General features: G+C 30.0%; 1 pseudogene; it reads right to left on the bottom strand.

Moving 5' to 3' along the window:
- Positions 1 to 961: 961 nt before the first annotated feature.
- LOC109086796 lies at positions 962 to 16,608 on the bottom strand (annotated as a pseudogene).
- Positions 16,609 to 18,109: the final 1,501 nt, after the last annotated feature.

Here is an 18,109-nt window from a genome sequence, read left to right as displayed (position 1 = left end):
TTTAACTTTAAACTGTTGCTAAAATACGAGTCCATAATCCAAAATATTAAATTCTTTGTGGTTTTTGTGTTTGGGATTTTAGTTTATGATAAATGATTTTTATTTTTTTTTGGAGACTTTTTATTTGATTTAAAATTATTTGGGAAAAAAATTAATGATATGTATTATGTGAAGAACGGGGAAATGCTGGCTGAAATAATTATGTTTGATTTAAAGTACTAAAATAAAAATAAACTACATATTGTGAAATGATAAAATGTTAATATTAATAAAATAAAAAAATTAAACGAAAAAAAAAACACGTAAAAAATTGTAATTAGTTGTGTTTAATTTGAAGTACTAAAATAAAAAGAAACTAAATATGGTGAAATTAAAAATTAAATATTAATATTAATAAAACAAAAATAATTATTAAAAAATAATATTAAAAATACAGCCATGGTAACTAACTGAAATAAATAAGTTTCAGTGGAAGTACTAAATTACTAAAACTAAAATGGAAACAAAAATTTTTTTGAGCTAAAAAGAAATATAAAAAAACAACAACTAACAAAAATGACAAAAGCACATTAGAAAATTACTAAAATTGGGGGATGGGGAATGAAAACTGAAACCATACAAATAAAGGCTAATTCAAAATAGTAATAATCCATAATAACACTTCCTCCAGTGAGAAAGTGTTCTGGTCTGAATCAGGAGAGAAATCTGCACAGATCAAGCACCGTTTAAACAGCTCTACACAAATATGTGTCTGGATTCTGATGTGAGAGACAACAGGAGATGCACTTTTTCACTGCAGGAAGAGTTATTATGGATTATGAACTCATATTTGAGTTAAAAACGTCTTAATGCTTAATGATTTGTTTCATCTTTTGTCTTCTCCAGATGTTAACTGATGGACTGGAGTGCTGTGGATTATTGTGATGTTTTTATCAGCTGTTTGGACTCTCATTCTGACGGCACCCATTCACTCCAATGTTGAGCAAGTGATGCAATGCTGCATTTCTCCAAATCTGATAAAGACACAAACTCATCCTCATCTCGGATGGCCTGAGGGTGAGCACATTTTCAGTTCTGCACGCGGTCAGCAGGTTTAATGGAGGTGCGTTCAGTCGTGAGGGTCACTGATCTCTAAGTGGTCTGGGATGGGGAGCCCGGTGAGGACGGTCAAGCACTTGTTCCACACGCTGAAGACGGGACAGATGGGCTGAGAGAAGGCGATGTCGAAGGTGTGCAGGTGCTGCGTTCCAGCGGCGTCGTAAAAAGCGCCAGAGAGGCGGTGTCGTGGTCGAGCAGGGGCCCAGACGCCGCGCATGTGAGGAGGCGGCTCGATGGGGAACTCCTTACTGTTGTGGCCGCACGGCCCACGAGGTGTTGCAGCGGCTCAGTACCCATGATGCCGAGTCCTTCCCGACCCAGCCGTGTTTGGGAGCCGATTTGTAGGCGATCCCGATAGCAAACCTAGAAGGAATTAGAGATATTTTAATGTTTCTGAGTCTTTTCTGCTCACTCAGGCTGCATTTATTTGATCAAAAATACAGTAAATTTTGTACTAAAAATTTGAAGTACTAAAATTACTAAAAGTTAAATAAATATAAATATAAATATAAATATAAATATAATAAAAAATTAAATTAAATTAAATTAAATTAAATTAAATTAAATTAAATTAAATTAAATTAAATTAAATTAAATTAAATTAAATTAAATTAAATTAGATTAGATGAAGAGCTTAAACTTGAAAACATAAAAATCTGAAATGGCAACTAACAGAAATAAATAAGTTTAAATGTAAGTACTACAATTACTATACATAAAATAAAAATAAATAAATATGATGAAAAATAAAATTAAATAATAAAATAAAATATCAGATAAAGAGCTTAAACTTAAAATGTATTTTTTTTAAATGTTGTCTTAGCAACTAACTGATATACAGTAAATAAGTTTAAATTGAAGTACTAAAATTACTATAACTAAAATTGAAATATAAATAAAATATGATGAAATAAAATAAAATATTAATAAATATGAATAAAATAAAATATAAACATTTGAAGAAGAACTTAAAATTAGAAAATTAGAAACATTGCCTTGGCAATTAACTGAAAAAAGAAAATAATAATAATAAAAAATTATATATATATATATAAATTATAGGCATAAAAGCTGTTTCTAAATAGTAATAAATAATATAACAATATTTAAATAATACTAAAATAACTAGGCTCTTTTCCAATATATTGTCATTTGACAAACATCATCATATCACTATGTTTAAATAAGACGAGGAAGCTATGCAGGTGTGTGTTGTGAAAGGGTTTAGAGTGGCTCTGTGTGTGTTTACCATGTGCTTCCTCCGATCAGAACCTCCCAGTAGTGCCGGCCGCTGTCGATGAACACGTTCCCCATGTGGAGGTTTGTGTTGTGCTGCCGAAGCGGTCCTGAGCCTGGCTCTTCATGGACGAGGCTTCGTCCCGCTCCACCGTCAGACTGTCATGGGACACCTTCAGCTTCCTGTGAGCCGACTTCGGGTCGAGCTTAAACGGCTGACCTGCCATTCACAGACAATCACAGCCATCCCATCAATGCATCAGCTGCCAATCACAGGAAACCCTGCAGCTGTTTACTGTGAGCTCAGAGACACAGACAGGAATTCACTGAAATAAAGATGAACTAAAATAACATAAAATAACAGAGGAAAAAAATATTGACATGGTAACTGACTGAACTGAATTAAGCTGAAGTACTAAAATTAATAAAACTAAAACTGATGAAAAAAAAAAAAAAAATTTAAAGCTAAATATTTGTTCGTCCATCCATGAAATCATAAGTAGTTTTACTATAAGATCTAAGACACTAAACATAAAGACAAAGCTGAAATAAAATAAATCTGAAACATAAATAAATATTAGATGACACACTTAAGCTTATTAGAAATGTTGCCATGGCGACTAACTGAATTGAAATATGTTTACGTTGAAGTACTAAAATTGTTAAAGCTAAAACAGAAATAAATAAATATATATAATATATATATATATATATATATATATATATTAAAGGTCAAAGTCACAGAAATAACAAAACTAATAAAAATTTATTAAATTAAATAATTGAAATAAAGCAGAAAATAAAATAAAAAATAAATGTTAGATGAGAAACCTAAACTTAAAAAACTGAACATGAGAAGTGTTTCCACGGCAGCTAACTGAACTGAAATATGTTTAAGTTGAAGTACTAAAATTAATAAAACTAAAGCTGAAATAAAAATACATTTCAACTAAATACTAAAAAAAAATAATAATAATAATAAAAATGACAAATGCCCTTAACAATATTAATGATACTGAAAACATAAATAAATATAAAAATGAAACTGAAAATGTAAAAATAAAAGTTAATTCCTATCAAATATATAAATCATTTTAAGACTAAATTCTGAAGTAAATCTCTGCTGCAGGCAGTGTATTGTAAGTGCAGTGAAGGCTCACTGTTGGTCTTGAGTTTGGCCGGAGGGCTGCTGCGGCTCCCAGCCTGATTCATGGCCTTCACCATGAAGATGTACTTGGTTCCGCTCTGCAGGCCGTGGACCGTGTAGTGATTCTGCTTAATGTTGGGCACGATCATCCAGCTGTCCATCGAGTTACACAGACCTGAAACGTCACGCACGTTTAACACAAATAATAATAATAATAATAATAATACTAAAATGAAGCTTGACAAGTAAAATCATTTCAGGCCTGGTGTAAAATAAAATAAAAAAATAAAATAAAATAAAATAAAATAAAATAAAATAAAATAAAATAAAATAAAATAAAATAAAATAAAATAATTGGACGAAAAACTGAACTGAAATATGTTTAAAAATAATACAATTAATCAAAGTAAAACTGAAATAAAAATATATAAAAGCTTAATATTCATTTATCCATCCAGGAAATCCTGAATAATTTTACTATGAGGTCAAAGTCATTAAACATAAAGAAAAAATAAAAATAAAACTATTGAAAATGAATTTAATTAATTGATTGAAATCAAGCTGAAATAAAATTAATAATAATTGTAATAATATTCAATGAAAAAACTTAACTTAAACAACATGAACTAAAATGTGTTTTAAGTTGAAATAACACAATTAATCGAACTAAAACTGAAGTAAAAATAAATAAAAGCTAAATATTCATTTATCCTTTCAGGCCACTATACTTGGATGGATGAATGAATCCATCCAAATTAACTGAATTAATTAACTGAAATAAAGCTAAAATAAAGCTAAAATAAAATAAAATAAAATAAAATAAAATGTGTTTTAAGTTGAAATACTAAAATGAAGAAGAAACAAGCTCCACTTTCTTCTTCATTAAATTTGTTTTTGATTTTTGCAAACCAAAACTAAATATGCAGCAGCTTTTCTTAAAAACTGCAGCGATGAGGTGTTTCTTGTGTTGTTTTGCCGTGAAAACCCAGCAATAATCATTATGCATTTCTGAATTAGCATTAGTGACAGTAAGAATACAATTATCAGTAAATAGTTTGTGCATGATTAATGAAATCAACTGTGCAAAAATACAGTGACACAAGTATAAAGAAACTTATAATTCTTGCTTCCTGAAAACACAGAACTGTGTTTGATGCAGAATCTTTTTTAAGACAGTTTTGACAATTTGTTACATCATTGTTTACTTTTGCATTTTTTTTTTTTTTTTATCGTTTAACATTTCTGCAAAAAAAACTGTGAAAATGCAACAAAAAAGCAAGTTGCAAATAAATTGCATAAATTCATTCCTGCAATCACAGGATCTGATGTTATTGCATTGAGATGCATGACTGGTTTGCAGTGTTTTCTGCTGCTTTGGCTCTGCGTTCGTCCTCAGATCTGCCTGACAGCATCTGAATTGTGCTTTAGGTTCACTGTAACCTGATTGACGTCTGATCTAGCCTCAGTCTTTCGTGCCGTAATACCATCCTGACCCCTGCAGCGCTTTATAAAGTGATGGGTTGGTAATAAAATCACAGCGCGGGTTGATTCGATTTCTCGTTCTTCACTTAATGACATTACAGATGGATACGGTCGGCCTGATTTTTACAGACGGTCATCTGGAGCGAGTTTCGGCACGGTTTACTTTCTGACGACGTTAGTCTGGCCAGTAGAGATGGTATAAAGCTAAAATAAAGCTGAAATTAAAAATATAAGAATACAATTTATAATAATGATAAGAAGAAATGATCAATTAAAACACTAAACTTAAAAAAGCATGAACTGAAATATGTTTTAAGCTTAAGTTCTAAAATTAATCAAACTAAAAATTAAATAAATAAATAAATAAATAATAATAATAAATAAATAAATAAATAATAATAAATAAATAAAAGGATAAATGAATATTTTTATTCATTTACTTTTATTTCATAAAATATTTTTATGAAAAGCCTAAACTTTAAAACATGTTGCCATGGCAATTAACCTGAACAGAAATATGTTTTCAGTTCTAAAATTTCTAGAACTAACACTGAAATAAAAAATAAATAATGGCTAAATATCTATTTATCCATCTATAAATAATAATTGTTATGAGGTCAAAGTCACCAAACATAAAGAAAAAACTAATAAAACTAATTAAAATTTAATTAATTAATTGAAATAAAGTTTAAATAAAGTAAAAAAAAAAAAAAAAAAAAAAAAAACAACAACAATAAGCTGTAATATAATAATAAACAATATAATAATTTCTAAAACTAACACTGAAATAAAAAATAAATAACAGCTAAATATTTATTCATCCATCTATAAATAATTATTATTATGAAGTCAAAGTCACCAAACATATAGAAAAAACTAATAAAACTAATAAAAAATAAATAAATTAATTGAAATAAAGTTTAAATAAAGTAAAAAAAACAAACAAACAATATAATAAGCTGTAATATAATAATAAAAAAAAAATTCTAGAACTAACACTAAAATAAAAATAAATAGCAGCTAAATATTTATTCAGCCATCCATAAATAATAATTATTATGAGGTCAAAGTCACCAAACATAAAGAAAAAACTAATAAAACCACAAAAAATGTAGTTAATTAATTTAAATAAGGTTTAAATAAAATAAAAAACTATACAATAAGCTAAAATAAAAATAAAATTAAATAAAAAAATATTAGATGAAAATATTAGAGAATTATTGAGGATTTATTGTAGAGTTGGATAGATATGGTGATCTGGAGTCGATTTTGGGCTCGTTTGGTCTCGGTCACTCACTGACGACGTTGGTCTGTCCGGTGGAGATGGTGTGTATGAACAACGCTGAACTTCGTCCTCTGATGTCCAGTGCACTGTGATGGTGTCGTGAGACGCAGTGCACAGCTCCTCGCGGATGTTGGGAGCGTTCGGAGCTGTGACAGAAAACAAGTGATATATAGAAACACACGTCTGTCTTTACTAGCTACAGCAGCTGTTACTTTTGCCCGAAACTCACTTGTTTTGCATTATGAATTGCTTTTTTCTTTTATTATAAAAATGCAATAACACAATAAAACACAACCGCTTCCCTTTACGAATACGTTATCCTGAGCAAAAATAAGTAAATTAAATAAACAAATAAATTCAGGGTTATTACAGATAACTAAATCTAAAACTGAAACTAAAATTAGATGAAAAAAAAATGTTTCTTGAAATAAAATTGACGTCAACTGAAATAAAATGTATAAATTTATGTGTCACTAAACAAAGAAAAAAAACTACTAAAGCTATTAAAATTAATTAAATTAGTTAATTTAAATAAAGCTGAAAATACGGCTGAAAAAAAAAAACAATACATAGGTTTTATATATATATATATATATATATATATATATATATATATATATATATATATATATAATTTAAATTTAGTTTAAGAAGTAATTTTAGATGTATTAAAAATAACTAAAAAATGTAAAAAACTGAATCAAAATATTAATAAGGGCCCGAACACCATATTTATATATATATATATATATATATATATATATATATATATATATATATATATATATTAGTATTGTAAATGTAGTAAATAATATAGTAAATTCTAGTTATGTTTATCTCTGCAATATTTAATCAGCTATCTATTTATTTAAGATACATAATCCTGAGGAAGAAAAAGGGGAGGGGGGATATATAAATTATTACATATACATACATTCTTGAAGCAAAAAATAAAGGAAATATATATTATTTATCTATATATATATATATATATATATATATATATATATATATATATATATATATATATATATATATATATATGTATGTGTATACATTATTATTAAAAATAATAATAATAATAATAATTATATATATATATATTACATCATAAAATTGAATTGGTTTAAATCAAACACATCACACTGAATGAACTTCAACAGCTTCCAGTGGATGATTTTTTTAATGTAAATCAATGTGTTTTATTATTTCTGCCTTCATGTGGCGCTGTTATCAAACCTCTCAGATATCCTCAGAATAAAGCATTACGGTTTCTTTCAAAACCAACAAAGCATTTAAAGCTACAGCCAGACGTGCGTTTCTTTCACTAACACGGTTGTCTTTAAAGGCTGTAACTCTGTAATAACTGTGAAAACCAACATTTTCCTCTTTATGAAGTTCATCTGTGCCAAAAATCAGACAGCATGCAGTAACGATGTTATCCGCATCCAGTCTGCTTGAGGAAGTAGATGGGAGCAGAAGGGACTGAAGGAAATATGTTGTTCTGGTTTTTGATCTCTGTGAGGTCCTTCACTCTGAGTCACGGCAGACGGCCGGCTCGAGGGACTCATCAAACACACAGTCTGCTTGATTTCTCTGCCAACAGCTCACTCTTGCTGCACAAAATCACTTCATGCTAATAATAGTAACGCCATCCACATTTCTGCCGTATGTTTGCCCTTTAAGGCACAAAACATTTTATGCAAAAACAAGACATAAAGGACTCTAGCTCTGCAAGCTCTATTTTATGTTGAGTAAACAGCAATGCATATATTTAATATATTATTCATTAGATGTTTAATTTAGTAAAAGTCTTTAGTAAAATACATTATATTAGTATATGTATGTAATTTTTGCAGCTATTATATTAATTACATTTTGTCTTATTTTCAGTAGGACAAACAACTAAACCACACTGATCTGATCAACAATAATTCATGTATATTTTTTAATTTTTTGAAAGAAGTCTCTTCTGCTCATCAAGGCTGCTTTTATTTGATCAAAAATACAGTAAAAATTGTGAAATATTATTAAAATTTAAATTAGCTGTTTTCTGTGTGAATCTCTGTTAAACTGTAATTTATTTCTGTGATGTGCAGCTGTATTTTCAGCATCATTACTCCAGTCTTCAGTGTCACATGATCTTCAGAAATCATTCTAATATGCAGATTTGCTGCTCAAGAAACATTTCTGATTATTATCAATGTTGAACACAGTTGTGCTGCACAATATTTTTTTGTGGAAACCGTGATATATTTTATTTTTCAGGATTCACAGATCAATAGAAAGTTCAGAAGAACAGCATTTATCTGAAATAGAAATCTTTATAACATTATAAATGTCTCCACTGCCACTTTTGCATTATTACTGAAAAAAAAAAATATTACTTTTAAAAGATAATGCATCAGTTTCCACAAAAATATTGAGCAGCACAACTGTGTTCAACATTGATAATAATCAGAAATGTTTCTTGAGCAGCAAAATCAATGCTATTTTCATGATTTCTGAGATCATGACGACACTGAAGACTGGAGTAATGATGCTGAAAATACAGCTGCATCACAGAAATAAATTACAGTTTAACTAACACATATTCACAGAGAAAACAGCTGTTTTAAATTCTAATATTTAAAAAAAATTTACTCCATTTTTAATCAAATTAACAGAGCATTTGAGAGCAGAAGAGACTTCTTTTTCAGAAACATTCATGACTGAAATAGCCCTGTTTAGAAAGCTTTAATGCATGCGGCGGAGGACTGACCCGTGAGGTAATCCAGACCCTCCAGCATCTTCTTCTCTCTGGAGAAGTCCAGTCTGGTGAAACAGCGTCGAGCCGCGTCGTTGAGGTTGATCTCTGGGATCAGGATCTGTGAGGACGCTGTGGCCATCGACACTCTGTAAGATTTCAATCATGACACGCACAAACTCATTTACTTCTTAGCTTCCACCACACTATATATGTGACCCTGCAGCACAAAACCAGTCTTGAGTCTCTGGAGTATATTTGTAGCAATAGCCAACAATATATTATATGGGTCAGAATTATACATTTTTCTTTTATGCCAAAAATCATTAGGATATTAAGTAAAGATCATGTTTCATGAAGATATTTTGTAAATTTCCTACCGTAATTATATCAAAGATTAATTTTTGATTAGTAATATGCATTGCTAAGAACTTCATTTGAACAACTTTAAAGATGATTTTCTGAATATTTTGATTTTTTTGCACCCTCAGATTCCAGATTTTCAAATAGTTTCAAAATTTGACCCAAAATGGACCCTTAAGACTGGTTTTGGGTCCATCATGTAGAGTCCACGTCTTCTGAACTCATTGTTATTCACGGCCGGCTCTGCTGTATACTGGCGATGTCCTCTCACCGCTCTGAGGCGGCTCTTGGCGGTCTGCAGGGAATCGAGAGGCGTGATCCGTCTCTTTCAGCACCTGATGCGGCCTGAAGCGATGAGCGAGGACGATCTCTCCACGAACTGCTTACAGTTAGAGATCTGCTGAGCGAGCTTTCTCAAGCGGACCACCTAGAAACAGACAAACACGCGCATGAGAACCCAAACCTACATTAAGAGTCTGCCCTTTTCTTGTTACCACCAAACGAAGAGTATGTAAAAAGGTCAAGGATTATTCACTTTGTCATCAGATATAAACAGGGTTTCTGCAGGTTTGATGAAGGTCAATTCAAGACTGCTTTAAGACCTTTTTAAGACCACATCAAGAACATTTAAGGACCAAATTGAAGGGAACACAATACATCAGTATGGTCTCTAAATGTTTGGGTTTAGGGAGAAACACAATGAGTTTTATTAGCAAAACTTGAAAGTTTTTCCATTAATTCATAATAAATAGTTTTTTTTTTTAAATAAATAAATAAAAGCTGTCTGGCTGTAAATATATACATACATGTGCATATATATATATATATATGTATGTGTGTGTGTTTGTGTGTGTGTGTGTGTGTGTGTGTGTGTATAAAACTTTTTTTTTTTTTTCAGCTTTTTTATAATTTAATAATTTTTATTTACATATTGTTCAGGTAATAAAATAACGAAAACTAAAATGTAAAAAAAACTACATAGACATAATTTTGAAAAATACAAAAACAACAAAATTAGTTAAATTAAAATAAAAAATGAAAATATAAAATAAACTCTAAAACTGTTTAAAAAATCATTACTTAAAATAAAAAACAACATTAAATGAAATAAAATATTTCTTATATATTTAAAAATATATATATATATATATATATATATATATATATATATTTTTATTTTATTTCAGCTAAATTTCTTATTTTCATTTAGCTGAAGTACCTAAATAACTCAAACTAAAACTTAAAAACTACATAGACATCATTAAAAAAAAATAATAATAAATAATAATAATACAATTACAAAAAAAATATAAATGACTAAAATTTTAACTAAAATTAAACTGAAAAGTGAAAATATTAAAATGTAACTATAAAAACACATTTTCGAATAAATAGCTCTACTCTCCCAGCGGTTGAAAATATGGAAATAACTTTTACTGTAAAAAATGAATACTCTTCCTCAGTGTTTTTGTCTTATTTTCCAGTGCAAATGTCTATAAATGTCTACATTTATTTGAGAATCAAAATGCCATGAGATAATAAGTCTTGATATGATGATCTGCTGTTCAAGACACATTTCTGATTATTATCAATGTTGAAAACAGTTGTGCTGCACAATATTTTTTGTGAAAACAGTCATATATTTTATTTTTCAGGATTCACAGATGAAAAGTAAGTTCAAAAGAACAGCATTTATTTGAAAGAGAAATCTTTTGTAAAATTATAAATGTCGTTACTGTCTCTTTTGATCAATTTAATGCTTTCGATTACCTTTCCTTCTTTGATCTTGGTGCCGATGGTTTTGTCTTCTCTGCTGTATGCGATGTTTATCAGTTGTGTGTGCACTCTTCTGTCAGTTTGCTCTCCTGGTGAGCTGCATTGTGCTGAGATAAAATGATCAAATCAATCAACAAACAAGTCCAAAGTCAAAAAATAACACAAATGTGCACAAAACATAAAAAAAAAATATTTACATTTCATAAATGAAATAAATACATTGGAGGCTGGAAGCATGAAGCTGCACGCCTAAAATTACAGTACATGTGGTTTTATTAAACAAAAACAACAGTGATATAATAAAAGACAAATATTTTATATGAAAATTAGTCATTTTGTTATTAATAATAATCAGAATAGCTGTATAATATAAGCAGAATAACAGCTGTCTGGCTTTAAATAAACTTAAACTTAAACTTAAATGACTTAAACTTAAACTTGATTTACTAATAATGTCAAGAAAAAATCCTAAAAGGTCCATAAAAATAGATTTAATGTATTTTAAAAATACAGCAAACTTCTTTTTTTTTTTTCAAGTTTAAAAACTATATAGACATCATAAAAAAAAAAAAAATGAAATTATGACAACACAAAATTATTAAAAAATGTTAACTAAAAAAATTAAAATGAAAACTGAAAATATAAGAAATAAAATCTAAATTTAAAACTATATAAAAAAAAAATACTTGAAATAAGGTAAAGATTAACTGAAATAAAATTAAATATTACAAAAAAATATTCTGGCTCGCAGCAAAGGCTATATTTGCTAAAAGTAGTTTAAAAATATAAATATAAGATAATAATATTCTATTTAATAAAAAATATAATATATAATATTTAATAAGTTGAAGTTACTAAAATAAAAATTTAAAAACTATATAGACATAATAAAAAAAAAAAAATAATAATAAAATCACAAAAAATAAAATTACTAAAAACTTCAACTAAAATTAAAATGAAAACTGAAAATATACAAATAAAATATAAAACTATAAAATCATTTCCATTACTTGAAATAAGATAAAAATGAACAGAAATAAAATAAAATAAAAAGAAAAGTACATTATTTTGGCTAGTTGCCAAGGCAACATTTTTCATTTTCATTTAGTTGAAGCACTAAAATAACTAAAACTTAAAAACTAATAAAACATAACAAAAGTAGTTTAACTTTAATGAAAGTCTGAACAAATTACTGTTACAAAAACATGTTTTCCAGCTTACAAGTGATGCATAAAAATAAAAACATTTGTACTTTTGGGATATATACACTGCGGTCAAAAGTTTGGGATCAGAACGATTTTTAATAATTTTTACAGGAGTTTCTTCTGCTCATCAAGACTGCAATTATTTAATTAAAACTAGAAAAAAAAAAGTAATATTGTGAAAAATTATTATGATTTTAAAAATAACTTTTTTCTATTTTAATATACAATAAACTGTAATTTATTTCTGTGATGTGCAACTGAATTTTTCAGCATCAGTACCCAGTCTTCAGTATCACATGATCTTCAGAAATCATTCTAATATGATGATTTATTATCAGTGCTGGAAACTGTTGTGCTGTATATATTTTTTTGGAACTTCGTGATACTTTTTTATTCTTTATTGGATAAATTTTAAAAAGAGAGCATTTATTTAAAAAGAAATATTTTCTAACAATATACACTACAGTTCTAAAAGTCTGGGGTCCAGTACATTTTTATTCTTTTCATTTTTTTGAAATCAAAATTAAAAACTTTTTGTTAGAGGATGTGTTAAATGTTAAGAAGTGATAGCAAAGATTTTGTTAGAAAAGATTTATATATTGAATAAATGGCGTTTCTTTTTAACTTTTTTATTCATCGAAAGAATCCCCTGAAAGAAAAAAGTCTCACAGTTTCAAAGGGGAAAAAAAAAATATATATATATATACACACATACATATATACATATATATATATAATAATTCATTCATCAACACAAAATAAATTCTAAATAAAGCAAAATCAGCATATTAGAATGATTTCTGAAGATCATGTGACACTGATAGACTGGGTAATGATGCTGAAAATACAGAATTTGATCACAGAAAATAAATATATATTTTAAAGGATAATAAAATAGAAACCATTATTTTATATGCATAAAAACATTTTGCAAGATTACTGTTTTTTGTTTTTTTTTTTTGTTGATCAAATAAATGCAAGCCTGATGAGCAGAAGAAAAAGCATCACAAGTCTTACCGATCCCGGAGAACTTTGAGCAAGGTAGTGTATATGAAGGCATTAACATTAAAGTGAATGTACTGAACTAATTTAGAGGATCACAATCTGAGGATACTGCTGCAAAGCGCACTGAATGTCAGCTTCACCTCCACATGTTGACCGTCTGGATCAGCTTGGCCCATCAGGTTCTCAGCTCACTGTTTCCTCTTGATCAGATTGCTGAGGGTTGGAATCCAACTTGTTTTGCTGCGGGAAAAACAACAGAGAATATCATATCAGCGCAGTTTGCTTCCATAATTCCAAGCTGAATCCATGAAAACACTTCATCCGCTCCATCACTGAGTTTAGAAGGAGTGGTGGCTTCTGCTCGGCGTTTTGAAGCAGGACTTCGTGCACTGATGCTCTGATCTGTTGTTGTTAAGCATGATGAACGTGAGTGTGTCAAAGTGAGCCCAGCGGGCCTGTGGGGAACTGAAGCGTCTGCTAGCAGATTTGGCTTTTAGAAAAAGCAGGTCGGAGTCCATTTGATGAGGCTCCAACCTCCTGTTCAACTTCACATCCAACAGACTAATAGTGGAAAGGCTTTTATTTTGCATTTTGCCAGTTTAATACAAAATTAAAAATGATATCATCGAATGATTTAATGAGTGAAAATGAACATGGGTTGGGTTGTTGACGGTATCTAAAAAAAATATTAAATATTCTGCTAACACTTTTCAATAAGGTCCCATTAGTTATTGTTAGTTAACTAAAATTAAGTATTAATTTGTCACAGTGTTTATCAATCTATGTTAACATTAGTTCATGAAAATATTACTGTTTATTGTGTGTTTACAATAGCTCAGGTCAGAAACTATTTTTGATTTTAATAATGTGTTAGTAAATAATGGAAATTAACTTGAACTAAGGATTAAGAAATTATACTTTAGAATAATTTTTTCCTTTGTTGAGTTCATGATAATTTTGAAATGCAAAAAGTATTCCTGCTTGAAAAGAATTACCTAATATTTTGTACCAAAATGAGAAGACTGGCATTACAGAAATTAATAAAATACAGGTTTTCTTTCCAGCAAGCTGCCAAAAGCAATACACACACTTTTGCACACTTTTACACACACACACACACACATATATATAAAAGACATTTAAGAAGGAATAAAATTACAAAAACAACATAATTATTAAAACTTTAACTAAAGGTAAAAATGGAAACCTACAAATATATAAAAATAAAATCTAAAATTTGAAAAAGATTTCCTTCATTGCTTGAAATAAGATAAAAAGTAAAACTTAAAAAATATATATAAAATATCAAATGTAATAAAACTTTTAACTTTTATTTCAGCTAATAGTTGCCAAGACAACATTTCTCATATTTCATTTCGAGTGGTAAAATCACCTAAACTTAAAACTACAAATTAAAACTTAAAAAACAATATGAGACAGAAATAATAAAAAATTAAAATAATACCAAAACAAAATTACTTGAGAAGCTTTAACTAAAATTAAAATGACAACTAAATGCAAAAATAAAATCTACGACAATTGTTGTTAAAATAGACAGCATTAACTGACACACACACATACACACACACACACTTACACACTTACACATGCACATATTTTCAGCTAGTTGCCATTTCTCATTTCCGTTTAGTAATTAAATAACTAAAACTAAAAACTATATAGACATAATAATGGCAAAATTGCTAAAAAAAAAGCTAAAGAAGCTTTAATTAAAAAACAAAAAACTAAAAAACTAAAAAACATAAAATGAAAAATCAAAAACTCACTCTAAAAAGTAGTTATGCTTGAGAAATAGGAAAACATAAACTGAAATAAAATATAAAAACTTATAATTCATTTCAATACATCTCATTTTCATTTAGCTGAATTACTAAAGTAACAAAAAGAAACTGGTGCGCTAGGTTGAGGTTTTTGATTCCACGAGACACATATTTGGGCGAAAGTGATAATACAGAATACTTTGTAAATTCAGCTTTTGATTAAAAGTATACCTACTAAATGCATAAATTTAATTTCATTTTTAAGCTAAATAAAACTTGAAACATAAGAAAAAACTATACAAAACATTTTAAATAATAATACATGAATGACAAAAACAACAAAATCACTATAAAACTTCAACTGAAATTAAAAGCGAAAACAGAAAATATAAAAAATAAAATCTAATTCAAAATATTTAAATAAGACCTAGAGAATAGTATATAAATCATGTTTTTTGATTTAAGATCAAAAAGAAAATCTGGCAGTCTCTACAAAGAGAAGTTCACGCAGCTCAACAACAACACGACCTAGAAACAGTGCAGAGAATATTACACATTATTATTAAAGATATATTTAATATATGATTCATTGGTCTGGCCACTAAATGAGCAACAAATGCCTGTAAATATATGACATTTGAGGAGTTTCATTTGTAATAAGGTTAGGAAATGAGGTCAAGTGAGTTTAAGCCATGACGAAGAGAAACAAAAGAAATGTGTAATGGCGCTTGTAAAAACAGGCGGTCAGAGATGGAGTCATCATATTCTGCCGAGATCTGATTTGTGTGTGACATTTAATCCTGATACATTTTCTCAGATTATACGTCTCTGTTTATCTTCCCCACAGGATTTTAACTTGAATGGAATACTTCACTTTGGGCGAGGTAGGGAAAAACACAGGCGGATTTTATGCACAAGGTTACTGAGGGAACAACGATGAATATTGCATTCATGCAGAGTCATTTCAGAGTTGAGCAATAATGCAAAAATTTGACGTATAATCAAGGCTTTTTATCCTGCCTTTTTGGTGCATCGCGTGTGCTTATTAGGAAGTGTGCATGCAGGTGTATGAGTGGTGAATCACACGTGGTCACTGGGATAATCGCTCCTGCAAAAAAAAAACGACAACTTGATTCTAATTTAACTGCCAAACTGGAGAGAGCGAGCAGGCCGGGCGTTTGCATCAGCATTAAAAGGGATGATTCACTGAAAAATGAGAAATTTGCTTAAAATTCGAACACCCCAGGCCATCGAGATGCAGGATGAGTTTGTTTCTTCATCATATTTGTAGAACTGCATCACTTGCTCACCATTTTGCGAATTGAATGGGTGCCGTCGAAAGAGTCCAGGCAGCTGATAAAAAACATCACAATAATCCTACAAGTAATCACGGCACTCCAGTCTCCATCCAGTTGCTTGTATCTGGAAGAAGACAAAAACTGAAACACATCCGGCATTAAGACTCTCATTCTGGCGGCACCCATTCTGCCAGATCATCCATTGCTGAGACACTGATGCAGTGCTGCATTTCTCAAATCTGATGAAGAAACAAACTCATAAATCTTGGATATCGAAGGATGAACACATTTTCAGAAAATTTACCGTTTTTTGGGTCAACTATTTATATTAGCAGGTCAAGTTTTCTACTGGTGCATGATGAGTGTAAACCTGTTGTAAGCAACATTTGTAGATGTGCAAAACACAGTAAACGTTCCTCACTGTTTGAATAATACACTAGTAAGAAATTCTAGCATCGTTTACCCTCAGGAGGTGTTGGACATTTATTCCCGCATTACTGTACAAACTAACACCAGCATTCCCATTTTTCCCCATCTGCCGTCATATCTCCAGAGCATTGAGCAAAGAAAGACCATTATAATATATGGTTGGAGAGAATCCGCATGACTCTGGTCAGACCGGTGAACATCACTTACAGCGCAACTTTTAAGTTTTTTTAAGGCCACATGGAGTTTTTGGGTTTGCGTTTCAAAGTGCTTTAGGCCCCTGCGCAAAAATAGAAAGCTTTATCGTTACTTCCAAATCATTTATGCAATGCATGTTCCGGGTGTGAAGAGCCATAGAAAGGTGGGGAGAAAATGTTGTGACCAGGAGCTCAATTTGCTGGCAGAGAAGTTTTCAAAAATGGGATCCATTAAGCGTGCTGAAACACTGACATCTAAAGAGATGAACAGAATAAAATATTACGATGTCAAATGAAAGGTTAACTTGGTTGCATAATTTGTCTCAGATCAGTGAATTGTTCTATTTGAACACAGTTTAACGGTAGAACTGCTGGAAACTTTCATGACTATATTGTTACAGCTCCTAATCTTGGGTGGCCTGAGAGGTGAATGCATTTTCAGCAAGTGTTCATTTTTGGTGAACTATTCATAGCAAAGTCTCATGTGCTGGAAACCAGCTGAGATTTTTAGAAGAGATGTCATTTTTTTTATTTTTCCTTCTAAGCTCCATTAGAAGTTCAACGAAGTGTTTCCACAGGCCTCGTTCGTACGGAAATAGAAGTAGAGAAAATGTACAAGTTAAAAAGTGACAACTCTCGGCTGGTATTTCTGCGGTACATGCTCGCTTTTCAAGAAAAAACTGCACTTTCACAAGCGCAGCGAAGTGCAACCATCTGACATAAAACCCAGTGAAATATGATGCGGCTGGAAATTATTACTGAAGCGTCTGTGGACTGTAGGAAGCTTCCACTCACTCAGTGATTCATTTACAGCAATCTGAGTTTTTTCTCAGGAAGGAACTGCGAGTTGCTTCCAGAAAAAGGTGTGAGAAACAAACATGCTTTCAAGAAGAGGAAACTGCCTGACTTCCTTTTTCATCCGTTTGAATTACTTTCCACTTGTGTCTCTGCCGTCGAGAATATTTGCGGTAGCGTTTTGCAAAGAAAAAAAAGTGTTTGGTTTGTGTTGCTGGGGCCTTCATCTGTATTATGTGCTGTTTGCCTAAAATACTTTTATTGCACCA

This window comes from Cyprinus carpio, chromosome A9 (genome assembly GCF_018340385.1).
Source record: "Cyprinus carpio isolate SPL01 chromosome A9, ASM1834038v1, whole genome shotgun sequence".
In the NCBI taxonomy this organism is placed as follows: Eukaryota; Metazoa; Chordata; class Actinopteri; order Cypriniformes; family Cyprinidae; genus Cyprinus; species Cyprinus carpio.
Note: the sequence above shows the minus strand (reverse complement) of the source record. Positions and strands in the feature narration are given on the sequence as shown.